The following is a 15,285-nucleotide window of genomic DNA, read 5'->3' as shown; positions in this document are numbered from 1 at the left end:
ATCTAGTTGTAGATGATGTCCAAAGTTGGACTAGATGGCCTTTAAACGTCCCTTCCAACCCAAACCATTCTGTGATCTCTACTCACAAATACAAGTCCATGGAGTTTATCTGGCAGCTGCACTGAAGTAACTTATCGCTCTCTACAACTACCTGAAAGGAGGGTGTAGCGAGGTGGGAGTCTGTCTCTCCTCCCAGGTAACAAGTGACAGGACAAGAGGAAACGGCCTCAAGTTGTGCCAGGAGAGGTTTAAATTGGATATCAGGAAAAATTTCTTCACCAGGCTGCCCAGGGAAGTGGTGGAGTCACCATCCCTGGAGGGATTTAAAAGCCATATAGATGTGGTGCTGAGGGACATGGTTTAGTGGTGGGCTTGGCAGTGCTGGGTTAACAGTTGAACCATATCAAAAGCCTTACAGAAGTCCAGGTAGATGACATCCGTAGCTCTTCCCTTGTCCACTGATGTAGTCACTCCATCGTAGAAGGCCAACAGATTAGTCAAGCACTATTGCCCTTGGTGAAGTCATGTTGGCTGTCTCTAGTCACTTCCTTGTCTTCCATATGTTTTGACATATCTTCCAGGAGGATCTGTTCCATGATCTTATCGGGCATGGAGGTGAGGCTGACTGGTCAGTAGTTCCCAGAGTCCTCCTTTTTACCTTTTTTAAAAATGGGTGCGATACTCCCTTTTCTCCAATCACTGGGGACTTTGCCTGACTGCCATAACTTCTGAAATATGATGGAGAGTAGCTTGGCAACTACATCAGCCAATTCCCTCAGGAAGCTGGAACACATCTCGTTGGATACCACGGACTTGTGTATGTACAGGTTCCTCAGTTGGTCTTGAACCTGATCTTCTCCTACAATGGGAGTGACTTCATTCCCCTAGTCCCTGCCCTGAGGTTGAGGGGCTTGAGAGATGTTGGCAGAGAGATTACCATTGAAAACTGAGTCTATTTATTATGTGTAGAGGGGTTTATGGAGGAGAATGGTCATGTAATGAGGCAGAAGTATGAGAGTATGGAGTGAGGGCCTAGCTGCGTGACAAGATTCATGTAGTTAGTGTCAACAAGCCGACCTTGGAGAGATGAGGAAAAACAGCAGCTGAGCAAACAAGACTTGAGGGAGTAGCCGGTGGGAGCCGAACACAGAGGAGAAGAAACAAGAACTGATGGAGCCAATTAAGAAAGGACCAGTGGCAGAGCAGTGACCAATCAACACATCAAAGAAGAGTATGTTTAGTAATATTAACGAATAGCAATGCACATGCTTACAGCCAGGGAAAGTACAAAATGTATAAAAGGGACAGCTTATGTTTAATAAACATCTTCACTTTGATTCACATTGGATTGTGTGGAGGCGTGTTCCTTCTCCTCAGATGGTGACCCCGATGAGATGCTGATCGACGGCAAGTTCGGGGAATAGCCCAGAAGGAGGTACACCGGCTGGAGTACGGCTCAGCGGGACTGAAGACCGGGGCGAGCCGGAGGACGACTCGCAAGAAAAGAAAAGTACGTTGCAACGGGACACTCAGTGAGGTGAGCAGCCGGGGGAAAAAGGAGATGGGCCAAAATATTTCTAAAGAAGAAAGTGCAATAGTAAGGCTTCTCCTACATATCCTCTCTAAGAAAGGAGTGAAACATGATGAGCATTTGCTCCGGAGACTGTTAGTTTGGTGTCGAGAGCATGGGTTCCCTTCGGACCCCCAGAGCGCTTTAAGGTGGACACTTGGGAAGATATTGGAAAGGGTTTATGGGAAGCGATAAGCAGTGGGGAAAAGGAGGCAATAGAACTGGCAACTGCATGGAGGGCTGTTCTTACTGCTCTTCAAGAAATGAAAGCAGAGAGGGCTGTTGCAGCAGGGGCTTTTACGGCTCTGCGTCCAACAGAGGTTAACCCTGGGGCGAGAGGTCTTCGTGTTTTTGGTCAGCCGCCAATACCGTTTTTTTCAACCCCCTCCGCACCACCAGAAGAGCAGGAGAAAATTGAAATACCCCCTAAACCAACAGGGGAGCCCCCTAAACCGGAGGAAATGGAGGTTGATGAGCATCAGCCCGAGCCCACCTCCCCACCCTTCAAGCCTCCTCAAGCCGCCAATCTCGCAAATCACGCCGAATACGAATATCCCCCTCTGCCCCCGTCGTCTCCCCCATCGCCTGCCGGCGGTCCAGGGAAATTTAAGGATCCGGTGGCTTGGGCGGAAAAATTGTTAGCAAAATTACAAGACCTGGAAAGACGACCTTAACTGAGTGACAACATAAGGAGGAGCAGAGGAGAGAAGAAGAAAGGGAACGCCTACGCGGGGGGGCCGGGGGAGGGTGCTGAGGCGGCTGGGACTAGCCGCATGAGAAACATGGATGGGAATGTTGGTATGCACTCTGTCATGGGGAACGGGGGAGGAGACGATCTGCGATTACAGTGTCGAGGAGTTATACAGAATGCGCTAGTGGAGGGGGAGATTCTGCCCACAGCTTTCCCAGTTATTTTGGGAAATCGGAGAGAACCACCGCGCTGGGTAGGATTATAGTGGGAGATTGTTAAGGAGGCACAGAAAGCGATACAACAAAATGGGTTGCATGCACCTTATACCCAAGCATTTATAAATAGTATCTTTATGTCTACGCTTCTAACACCCTTTGATTTTAAGCAATTGATGGCGATGATTTTAACCCCGATGCAGGAACTCTTGTGGCGGACGAGGTGGCATGACGCAGCACAGGCTGCAGCGGTGGAAAACCTGGGGAGGGGAGATAATGATCCACTTTTAGGGATAACATTTGACCAACTGGTGGGAGAAGGGCAGTTTAGCGATCCACAACGACAGGCATGACTTAGACCAGAAGCCTTGGCACTTACTGCCACCTTAGCCCGAGAGGCTTTTAAAACCCTCACAGAAGATGGGAAAGTAATTCCTGCCTATACAAAAATAAGGCAAGGTCCATTTGAGCCTTATATGACATTTTTAGAAAGATTGCGTGAAGCATTGGAAAGGGCATCGCTGACCAATGTAGCTCGAGAGGCATTGTTAATGTTGTTGGCAGTCGACAATGCTAATCCTACTTGTAAGCGCATTTTACAGACATTACCCAAAAATTCTAGCCTGGCAGAAATGATGGATGCGTGTGAGCACGTAGGAACAGCGGAAGAAACAGCAGGATACATGGCGTCAGCCCTTGCGGCTGCGGTGAAACCTCTAGTACAATCAGGGAGAGGCGATCAGGGACCAAAATGTTACAACTGTGGCAAACCGGGACACATTAAGGCTCAATGCCGAGTAAAAAGTCACGAGTTTGCAGGGACCTGCAATCGCTGCCGGAAATACGGTCACCGTGCAGATGAATGCCGATCTAGATTCACTAAGCAGGGAACTCGGCTGGGAAACGGGGGGGGCGAGCGCGAGGAGACCCAGCGCGATGACACAAAACAGGTCTTCCACCCGGGCTGCCTGGATGGCGTCGCCGCCGCCACAAGAGGGAGTGCTGGGGTGGACGTTGCCACAGCAGTAGAGGTGACTCTGATAGACCCGCAAGTACAATGTATACCCACCGATATGAAAGGCCCACTGGGTCACAGGTTGAGTGCCTTACTTATCGGGTGATCCTCTACGACCCGAAAAGGTCTTTTCGTCTTACCCGGTGTAATCGATGCTGATTTTACAGGGGTCATATCTATTATGGTATGGACCCCCCTGCCACCAATTCATATACCCAAAGGAGAAAAAATTGGACAACTGGTCCCCTTTAAATCAGCTGTGCCCACAGCTGGGAAACAGATAAGAGGGGCTGGGGGTTTTGGATCAACAGGCCAGGCTGACATTTATCTGGCAATGGATATCAGTAAGGCAAAACCAACAGAACGGGTAACACTAAAAAAACCTGGTGGGAAAACTTGCGTGGTCATTATGCTGATTGATACTGGAGCGGACGTTACAATAATCAGTCAAGCAGCGTGGCCTTATTCGTGGCCATTGGAGATCCCCCCTACGCCCATTTTGGGGGTCGGGGGAATACAGACCACTAAAATCAGTACAAATGTGATTTGTTGCAAATTGCAGGATGGGAGTACCTGTACAGTAAGACCATATGTGATGCCTGTCCCCATTTTTTTACTGGGGAGGGATGCATTAAGTCAATTAGGGGCACGTTTGGTAACTAACAGCGAGGGTTTTTAGAGGCAGCCATTGATGAAGGGCGACCAATCCTAAAACTAACTTGGAAAACAGAAACCCCAGTTTGGGTTGATCAATGGCCGCTGTCTGCAGAAAAAAATCGCCCACCTTGAAAGCTTGGTACAGGAGCAACTGGAAAAAGGTCATATTGAGCCCACAACAAGTCCATGGAACACCCCAATATTTACTATTCCGAAAAAAAGTGGCAAATGGCGTTTGTTACATGACCTTCGAAAAATCAATGAGGTCATGGATGATATGGGAACCCTACAACCAGGGCTTCCATCCCCCAATATGATCCCTAAAGATTGGGACATTTTAATCATTGACTTAAAAGATTGTTTCTTCACCATCCCTTTGCACCCTGATGACTATCAGAAATTTGCTTTTTCGGTGCCATCAGTGAATAAAGCTGCACCTATGAAACACTATCATTGGGTTGTGTTACCACAGGGAATGAAAAATTCACCGACGATGTGTCAAATGTATGTGGCCTGGGCACTTGCTCCTGTGCGAAGGAATTTTCCAAATTTGATCATATACCATTATATGGATGACATTCTAATAGCAGGGAAACAATTGGATAAAAAACAATTGATTAATACACTGCAGACTGAACTAGCAAAAGGTGGATTGCAAATAGCCCCAGAAAAGGTACAACAGGAGGAAAATTGGAAGTACCTTGGGTGGGAAATTACCAAAACAACTGTTAGACCCCAAAAACTAGAAATTCATGTGAACATCAGTACTTTAAATGATGTACAAAAACTGTTGGGAGACCTCAATTGGGTGCGAACCCTGTGTGGTCTCACCAATGCTGAATTGGCACCTTTGATGCAATTGCTAAAGGGAGGAGGCGGCGCAGATGCCCCCCGCACATGGACACAGGAAGCTGAGCAGGCATTGAAACACCTGAGTACCAAAATAGCTATGGCATACACTCACCGTTGGGACCCAGATTACAGTATTGGAGTATTGGTTATCAATCACGATCGCCACCCCCTGGCATTAATTATGCAGTGGGTGACTGACAAGGATCCTCTACATGTGCTGGAATGGATCTTTTTGCCTATGCAACCAAAACGTACCATCACTACGAAAGTAGAGGCCGTAGCGCAACTTGTAATGAAAGGAAGGCAGAGGGTTGTAGAGATAGCAGGCGTCGAACCTGCTTTTTTGGTTATTCCACTGGTTGCAGAGTATCTACAATGGGCGTTACAAAATTCCATACCATTACAAGTTGCGTTATTGGATTATAGGGGCGAGTTGAAGGTACATCTACCCCCTCATAAATACTTCTCTGTGCTGCAATTGGGTCAATGGGAGGAATTACCAAAAAGGTCAGAACGTCCGGTCAGTGGTGTCACCGTTTTTACAGATGCTGGAGGCAAAGCCCAAAAAGCAGCACTAACATGGTTAGACAATGGGAAGTGGCATGATGTAATTTTATCTGACATTCAAGGGTCTACACAACAATTAGAATTGCGAGCTGTGGTGGAGGTCTTCAGGCGATGGAACACAGCACCTGTTAATGTGGTATGTGACTCTTTATATGTCGTAGGGATTGTCCAGAGGATGGAGCGTGCTCTGCTTAAAGAGATAGCTAATGAACAACTATACCAACTTTTTCATGAATTATGGCTTTTGCTGACAGAGCGACTGCATCCATATTTCATCACACATATCCGTAGTCACACAGGACTCCTGGAAGGCTTAGCTGAAGGCAATGCTCGGGCAGACAAACTTGTCGCACCTGCCTGGGCTGCATCTTCAATTTCAATTGATCGCTTCGCTCAAGCACAACGATCCCATGCCTTTTTCCATCAATCTGCTAAGGTATTGCGGCGTCAGTTTGGGCTACGCGGTGCAGATGCACATGGGATAGTCCAGTCCTGTCCAGACTGTCAACATCTTGGGGGTGGTTTAGCACCTGGTGTCATCCCCCACGGTACTGGACCGTTGGAGATATGGCAAATGGATGTAACACACATCCCCGAATTTGGACGGCTGAAATATGTCCACGTGAGTGTTGACTGTTTCTCCCTTGCTACCTGGGCTACAGCACAAACAGGCGAATCCAGCAAACACGTTCAATGACACATGCATTCTGCTATTGCGGCCCTGGGCATTCCACAGACGATTAAAACGGACAATGGCCCAGGCTATGTGGCACGTGCCACACAGGACTTTTTCCAACTGTGGGGTATAACACATGTAACGGGCATCCCACATTCACCAACGGGACAAGCTATTGTGGAGCGCATGAATCAAACTCTGAAACACCTTTTACAAAAACAAAAAGGGGGAGAGCCAGGGCTATCTCCTCCTGACAGGTTGTGTAAAGCGCTTTATGTACTAAACTTTTTACGCTTGCCACAGGACTACTCTGTACCTCCAGCGGTAAAACATGGTGCAGGGTTAAAGGGAGGTATGGAGGATTTTCAGAAAGAACAGGAACAAGCCAAAGTGATGGTAAAAAATGGGGTGACTGGTGTGTGGGAAGGTCCAATGAAATTAATAACGTTGGGTCAAGGGTATGCATGTGTCATTACAGATACAGGAGCCAAATGGGTACCAGCTAAGTGGGTGAAGCTGTGGCTGCAAAAACAACCTGAACTACAGGAGCCAACTCAGGATCTGCCTCGGAACACTGACCTCTCGAGAGATCCAGTGCCCTGACTGTGGGAAGTGTGAAAAAAGGTTTGCGTGGGAGGTATAGAAAAGGGAGCAAAAGGCACAGTCATGATGAAGCAAGGGGTTGTTTTTTCTGTGTTAAGCCTGCTTTGAATCCTGGACCTGATAAAAGGTCATCAACCGATAGTCCTTCCACCAACACCGTGGAAGGGGAGTCACAACGTTTGGGTGACTCTGATGCGGAGCTTGAACCAGACGCAGTTTTGTGCCTCCTTAGCTCAACCTGAACAACCCTTTCATACATTTCTAGTGGGGGTCCCCTTAAACAGATCTGAAAGCAAGGAGATAGTGGCAGGGTTGAATGTGCTGAAACAGAGCCTCTGTGAGAATGCAATGAAATGTGGCGAACATTGGGATTTATGGGACGATAGCTTGCCTGTCAGTCCCTTAGAGCCCCAAGAACTTGACATCCTAGGAACTTTAGAGGCAGAATCCTGTGTATTTTTCAATTACACAGAGGGATCAAACATTTATCAGAACAACATAAAGAGATTACAAAATGTCACACCCAGTAATCCATTGTGGCAAAATGAATCTATCTGGTGTGCAAACGTAGGGCGCAGTCGAACAGAGCCAGCACCAGATTTGGCCATGCCTAGAAAATTACCAGAAGGTTTATTCCTAATTTGTGGAGATAGGGCTTGGCCAGGGCTGCCCAGTAAAAAACTGGGAGGTCCGTGTACCATAGGTAAATTAAGCTTACTAATGCCTACACGAAAGGTCATATTAAACCACACTAACCTACACAAGATTAAAAGAAGTGTCACTACCTTGGGGAAAGAATGTAAAGATGAGGTAGAACTATGGTCTAGGACCAAAGTAGTTCTTTCTTCTATTTTTGCACCGGGTGTTGCTGCTGCACAAGGACTAACACAATTGCGAAATTTAGCTTGCTGGGTTGCAAAAAGAGCTGATCAAACTTCTAGAATTTTAGGAACATTAGCCAATGATGTAGATAGTATCCGACATGCTACCTTACAAAATAGAGCTGCTATAGATTTGTTATTATTAGTGCACGGTCACGGATGTCAGGAGTTTGATGGGATGTGTTGCATGGATCTGAACGATCATTCCAGGTCAATTCATAAGCAGATCAAAGAGCTCATGGATGCCACACAGAAAATACGGGAACAGCATGGGTTCCTGGATGACTGGTTGGGTAATCTGGGAATTGGAGGGTGGCTGGTCAGATTGATTAAAATGCTATTGATGGGATTGTTTGTGATTTGTATTATCATCCTTGTATTACCGTGTTTATTCTCCTGCTTGCAAAGGGCCCTGCAGCGGACAATAAACACGGCCTTTCTGGCTCAAGAAAAGAAAGGGGGAATTGTAGAGGGGTTTTTGGAGGAGAATGGTCATGTAATGAGGCAGAAGTATGAGAGTATGGAGTGAGGGCCTAGCTGCGTGACAAGATTCATGTAGCTAGTGTCAACAAGCCGACCTTCGAGAGATGAGGAAAAACAGCAGCTGAGCAAACAAGACTTGAGGGAGTAGCCGGTGGGAGCCGAACACAGAGGAGAAGAAACAAGATCTGATGGAGCCAATTAAGAAAGGACCAGTAGCAGAGCAGTGACCAATCAACACATCAAAGAAGAGTATGTTTAGTAATATTAACGAATAGCAATGCACATGCTTACAGCCAGGGAAAGTACAAAATGTATAAAAGGGACAGCTTATGCTTAATAAAGGGTCTTCACTTTGATTCACATTGGATTGTGTGGAGGCGTGTTCCTTCTCCTCGATCATGTATCTCAAGACTGGTAGTTTAAATGTTGTCTTTAATGCTTCAGTATTTTTAATTGTTCAGCTTTTTTTACTAATGTAAAAAGGTGACTCAGGAGGACTACATAGATGTCGTGAGGCTATGTAGGGAGAAAATTAGAAGGGCTGATATAAAAAGGCCTAAACTATAGGCCTCAAACCAAAGTTGACTTCTGAGTGAACTTCCAGACCAGCATCATATCAGCATGAAATATAACCATGGGAATCATCCCTGGAAACTGTCAAAGCTAGAAATAGAATAGTCAAAACAAAACTCCTCGGACACGCCCGGGGTCCTGGCCAGATCTGGGACACGCACGAGTGAGGAAGCCAATCTACCAGATGTTTCTGTGCATTTTGATATATAGATTTGTTTGTTAACCTGTATAAAAGCAGGACCCTCTCACAGTGACGATGGAGACCTCACCTATGAGTGGATGCACTGCGTAGGATTTCCCAATTACCGGGAGCGGTTCTCCGATCCTTCGCTGTGACAGTGGCTCCCCAGCTGAAGCACGGATCTGGATGATGGTAACATATTAGGGCAATTGGTGATGTATCTTTCTTAATCGCTATACTTGATTCTATGTAGTAATGATTAGGTGCATGGCCTTGCTTTCTTTCATTTTGCTGCTTTAAACTAAAGTAAAAGTAAGCTTATCTTTTGAACCTGTTGTCTGTATCCTTTGTGCTGACCCCATCCGCTGGCAAAACAAGGGCCAAAGCCCAACTAGAACTTAATCTGGCCACTGCTGTAAAAGGCAATAAAAAATGTTCCTATAAATATAATAGCAACAAGAGGAGGGCCAAGGAGAATCTCCATCCTTTACTGGATGCAGGTGGAAACATAGTGACAAAGAATGAGGAAAAGGCTGAGGTGCTTAATGCCGCCTTTGCCTCAGTCTTTAGTAGTAAAATCAATTGTTCTCTGCGTACCCAGCCCCCTGAGCTGGAAGACATGGATGGGGAGCAGAATGAAGCCCCCATCATCCAAGGGGAAATGGTTAGCGACCTGCTACACCACTTAGACACACACAAATCTCTGGGGCCAGATGGGATCCACCCAAGGGTACTGAGGGAGCTGGCGGAAGTGCTCACCAAGCCACTTTCCATTGTTTATCAGCAGTCCTGGCTAACTGGGGAGGTCCCAGTTGACTGGAAGTCAGCAAATGTGATGCCCATCTACAAGAAGGGACAGAAGGAGGATCCGGGGAACTACAGGCCTGTCAGTCTGACCTCGGTGCCAGGGAAGGTTATGGAGCAGATCATCTTGAGAGCCATCACGTGGCACGTACAGGACACCCAGGCAATCAGGCTCAGTCAGCATGGGTTTATGAAAGGCAGGTCCTGCTTGACTAACCTGATCTCCTTCTATGACAAGATGACCCGCTTCCTGGATGAGGGAAAGGCTGTGGATGTTGTCTACCTAGACTTTAGTAAAGCCTTTGACACCGTCTCCCACAGCATTCTCCTGGAGAAACTGACTGCTCGTGGCTTGGACAGGCATACGCTTTGCTGGGTAAAAAAACTGGCTGGATGTCTGGGCCCAAAGAGTTGTCGTGAATGGAGTTAAATCCAGTTGGCTGCCGGTCACAAGTGATGTTCCCCAGGGCTCAGTATTGGGGCCGGTTCTCTTTAATATCTTTATCAATGATCTGGACGAGGGGATGGAGTGCACCCTCAGCAAGTTCGCAGATGACACCAAGTTGGGTGAGAGTGTTGATCTGCTTGAGAGTAGGAAGGATCTGCAGAGGGATCTCGACAGGCTGGATCAATGGGCTGAGGCCAACTGTATGAGGTTCAACAAGGCCAAGTGTCGGGCCCTGCACTTGGGGCACAACAACCCCATGCAATGCTACAGGCTTGGGGAAGAGTGTCTGGAAAGCTGCCTGGTGGAAAAGGACCTGGGGGTGTTGATCAATGGCCAGCTGAATATGAGCCAGCAGTGTGCCCAGGTGGCCAAGAAGGCCAACAGCATCCTAGCCTGCATCAGAAATAGTGTGGCCAGCAGGACTAGGGAGATGGTTGTCCTCCTGTACTCAGCACTGGTGAGGCCACACCTCGAATATTGTGTTCACTTTTGGGCCCCTCACTACAACAAAGATTTTGAGGTGCTGGAGCGAGTCCAAAGAAGGGCAACGAAGCTGGTGAAGGGTCTAGAGCACAAGTCTGATGAGGAGCAGCTGAAGGAACTGGGATTGTTTAGTCTAGAGAAAAGGAGGCTCAGGGGAGACCTTATCGCTCTCTACAACTACCTGAAAGGAGGTTGTAGCAAGGTGGGGGTCAGTCTCTTCTCCCAGGTAGCAAGTGACAGGATGAGAGGAAACAGCCTCAAGTTGTGCCAGGGAAGGTTTAGATTTGATACCAGAAAAAATTTCTTCATGGAAAGGGTTATCAAGCATTGGAACAGGCTGCCCATGGCAGTGGTGGTGTCACTATCCCTGGAGGTATTTAGAAGACATGTAGATGTGGTGCGTAGGGACATGATTTAGTGGTGGACTTGGTAGTGCTAGGTTAATGGTTGGACTTGATGATCTTAAAGGTCCTTTCCAACCAAAACGATTCTATGATTCTATGATTCTCAGTCGCTCACCCAGCGATAGATGACATCTCATCCTGATGTTTCATGAGTCCATCAAGCTACAACTAGTTCCCCTCTATGTTCCCAGTACAGGTTTTCGTTCATTGTGGCAATCTGAGCAGCTTGGTACACTTGATGGTTGTTGGTTTGTTCTTCAGTGGCCCTTCCCTTTGGTATATGGGCATTGACATGTCGTACTCACACACTGAGTTTTTCCAAATCCCGTATGATGTTTTTCCACATGTTAGCCATTCAAATAGGCTTTTGTCATCTCTGCCAATTCCTGTTTCCACTGTGTGAGCCAGCCCCAGAGGGCACTGGCCACCATCCAAGAATCAGTATACAGGTATAAACAGAGCCATTTCCTCTGCAGTGCTACATCGATGGCTAGTCTTATGGCTTGGACTTGTACAAACTGACTCAATTGTCCTTCATTTTCATCCTTTTTTATCACCTGATAGACGGGATTCCAAATGACAGCTTTCCATCTTCTCTGTTTGCCAATAATTTGACAAGAACCGTCAGCGAACAGAGCACATTGTCGCTCTTCTTTGTATATTTTGGGGCTTCGTGGTAATACCTTGAATGAGGCCCCAAAATCACAATTTTTGGGCCATTCCATCAGGTCTTCTATCAGACCTGGATATCCCTGTTTCCTCATCTGAGCCTGCTGCGTAATCAGGACTGTCCATTTACTCCAGGTTGCACTTGTCACGTGATTAGTTGAGGGCATTTTTTTTCCTTTCAGCATCCAGAGAGGTGCTAGAAGTAGTTGTGATTCTGTTCCCACCATTTAAGATGCTTCCCAGATTCCCTCATACGCAGCTAATATTTCTTTTTCTGTTGGGATATAGTTTTCCTATTATCCTCAGTAGCCTCAGCTCCATAATCCAAGGGGTTTTCCTCTGGTCTCTCCTGGTGCTTTCTACCATAAATGCCATTGGACTGATTGGTCCCTTGCTGATGTGTAGTAGTATGTTTCAGACATTGGACTAGTTCTGATGGGGTCTAGGGCAACTGCACGTGCTACTTCTTGTTTTACTTAGTCAAAGGCTTGTTGTTGCTCAGATCCCCACTTAAATGAGTTCTTTCTCCTGGTGACTTGGTACAGTGGGTTCATGAGCTGACTGTACCTGGGCACGTGCATTTGCTAAAATCCCACCATTCCAAAAAAAACTTTATGTTTCCTTTTTATTGGTTAATGGCACCATTGCCACGATCCTGTCAGCCACGTGAGTAGGAATGTGTTGGTGCCCATCTTGCCATTTGACATCCAGAAACTGTATTTCTTATGCAGATTCCTTCACTTTATCCCTCGATTGCAAATCCTGCATTTAGTAAAATTCCAGTTTGCCTTTGTCGTATGTCCTGTTTTGGCCTAAAACAGACCAATTTTCCTTTCAGTGATTTTTACTTTCATCTAAGTTTCTTCTAAGTAACTGCACTTTCTGAAACTAACTGCATGTTTTGCAGACAGCGGTAGGGATGTTATGCAGAAAGGCTCTTGCTGTACTTATTCTTAGAGAAACCAAGGTCACTGATTATGAGTGAAGAGCCACAGAAGGGTCGCATCTCCAGGGAGGAGCGGACAGGACAGGTAACCCAAAATTAATCAACGAAGGTATTCCATCCCATACACGTCATTCTCAGTATAAAGCGGGGGGATCATGAGGGTCTCGACCCTTTTTTCTATGGCCAGTGTCCAAGGAGGACTCTGTCCATCTTTCTGCTGTCCCTGATCCTGATCCGTGCATCCCTGAATCCGGTTCCTGTCCATAGCTGGGCCCAGCCTGGGCCTTCCCAGAGCCTGCCCTGCAGTGCCGGTGGTGACATGACTGACATGGGGGAGCTCGATCTTGGTTTTGTATATATTTGTATATATTTAATTATTTCCAATATTATTATTATACTATTTTTCATTATTATAGTTTATTAAAACTGTTTTAACTTTCCAACCCCTAAGTCTCTCTCCCTTTTCCCTTTTCCTTCCCCTTCTGTCGGGGGGGGAGGGTTAATAGAGAGCATCTGCCACAGGTTTAATAGCCAGCCCAGCCTTAAACCCTGACATCATACTTGCACACTCGCAAACTGTTTCCAATTTGCCTTTGTTATGAACCACTTGGGTGATGTTTCCCCATGCTATGATGTCATCCATGTACTGTAAGTGATCTGGGGCATCGTCCTCCTCCAAAACCTTTTGTATAAGTCTGTGACAGATGGTGGGGCTATGCTTCCATCCTTGTGGCAGATGGTTCCAGGAGTACTGTACTCCTCTTCAGGTAAAGGCAAACTGTGGTTTACACTCAGGTGTCAGGGGAATTGAGAAAAAGTGGAAATGGCTATGTCAGTGGTTGCATACCAGGCAGCATTCTTTTTTGCTTGAAGTTCATACTGTAGCTCTAGCCTATATGGTACTGTTGTGCTCAAAGGTGGTGTTACCTCATTCACACCTCGATAGTTTGTGGTTAATCATCTCCAGTCCCCACTGGGTTTTTGCATTGGCCAGATGGAGCTGTTGAAAGGTGAATGGGTTCAAGTAACCACCCCTTGACTTTCCAGCTCTTTGATACGACCGTGTATGGCACCAAGGGAATATCTGTTGGTTCAATGCTTGTCAGTGTTCGCGAGAGGGCACAGAGACACCGCACGCAGACCAATATGATCGTTAAGCAGATCTCGTTTATTTACGTATCTGAGGGTACATTTATACTATTCTATTGAGGGTACACACTCTGTGTACATGTCATTTCTATTATGATTGGTTAGTATGCTTTGTTCACACACCTCTATATTAGTTCTGATTGGCTTATGCTAAAAAGTTATATCTTGCAGGTGCAGCATTCTTTCTTATTTTTCAGCTTCCCCATATCTTATTTTTCTCATAGCCAAGGTCCTCAACTTCCCCCATATCTTGTTGGTCTCATAGCTAAGGCCCTTGTTCTGTATTATGATTGGCTAATTCATTACCACCCCATTACCACCCCCTGGACATGCCTGGACATAGCTCGTTCAGTACCTCGTTCCCACCATTGTCCTGTGGGAACCCCACAAATCCCCCTTTTTGTTTTTGAACGAGCTATGTCCTGTTTTGTCTTTGTTTTTTACTTAACCCTGATTCCCTGTGTCTCGCAGAGCCCAGTCAAAGAATCCCAGCCTTGGTTACCCATAAATCCTGCTTTTTGTTTTTGAACAAGCCAGGTCTGATGGAACATTTTCAGCAATGCCTGCTTGATACAACTCATCATACATCCCATTATTAGCAAGACAATTATTACAACAACCAACACAGTCATTCCTTGTACTAACAAGTCCTGTATCCATCCTGTGATGCCAATAGATTGTAGACAGTCCAGGAAAGGTGATGTTGATACAGTAAGTTTGCGCATGTTATCCTTCAGTTGACAAAGATGCTGATGAACAGAAACAGAATGATCTGAAAGATTCATGCAACACATTCCTTCCACATCCTCACATCCATGCCCTTGAGCTAAAAGCAAAAAATCAATTGCAGCCCTATTTTGTAATACTGCATGTCTAATGCTATCAACATCAGTAGCTAAAGTTGAAAGTATCTCAGAAGTTAGATTTAATTGCTTCGCTGTCCAGCACCCTAATGTTTTTGTTAGTTGTAATGCTTTTGCAATTCCTACTGGCGCAAACAAAGCAGCAATAAAATTAGTAGGTTTGTTCCAGAACCGTACATGATCGTCGCATTCTGGTCCTAGCGGTAATACGGCACGCTTTTTTCGAGAGGCCATGTAATTCCATAATGTTTTGTTTAGCAATTCCCCCACTGAAGGTCGAAACAAGGTAAGTTTCCCTAGGTAACATGGACCTCCAATTGGCCTACTAGGAATCCCTGGCCAGGCCCGATCACCACAAATTAAAAACAAGCCTCCTGGTAACTTCCGGCCTAGTATGTTGTTTCCCTTCGTGTCAGAATATCGACACCCTAATGGACAAAAGTCATTTTCCCTTATTCCTGTATACAATTCATTTTTTGGAGATACATCTTGTACAGCATATAGTAGTGTATTGTCGTTAATGAGGGCGTGATCAGTTGCTTTGTCACTTTTAAA

This window comes from Nyctibius grandis, chromosome W (genome assembly GCF_013368605.1).
Source record: "Nyctibius grandis isolate bNycGra1 chromosome W, bNycGra1.pri, whole genome shotgun sequence".
Taxonomy (NCBI): domain Eukaryota; kingdom Metazoa; phylum Chordata; class Aves; order Nyctibiiformes; family Nyctibiidae; genus Nyctibius; species Nyctibius grandis.
Note: the sequence above shows the minus strand (reverse complement) of the source record.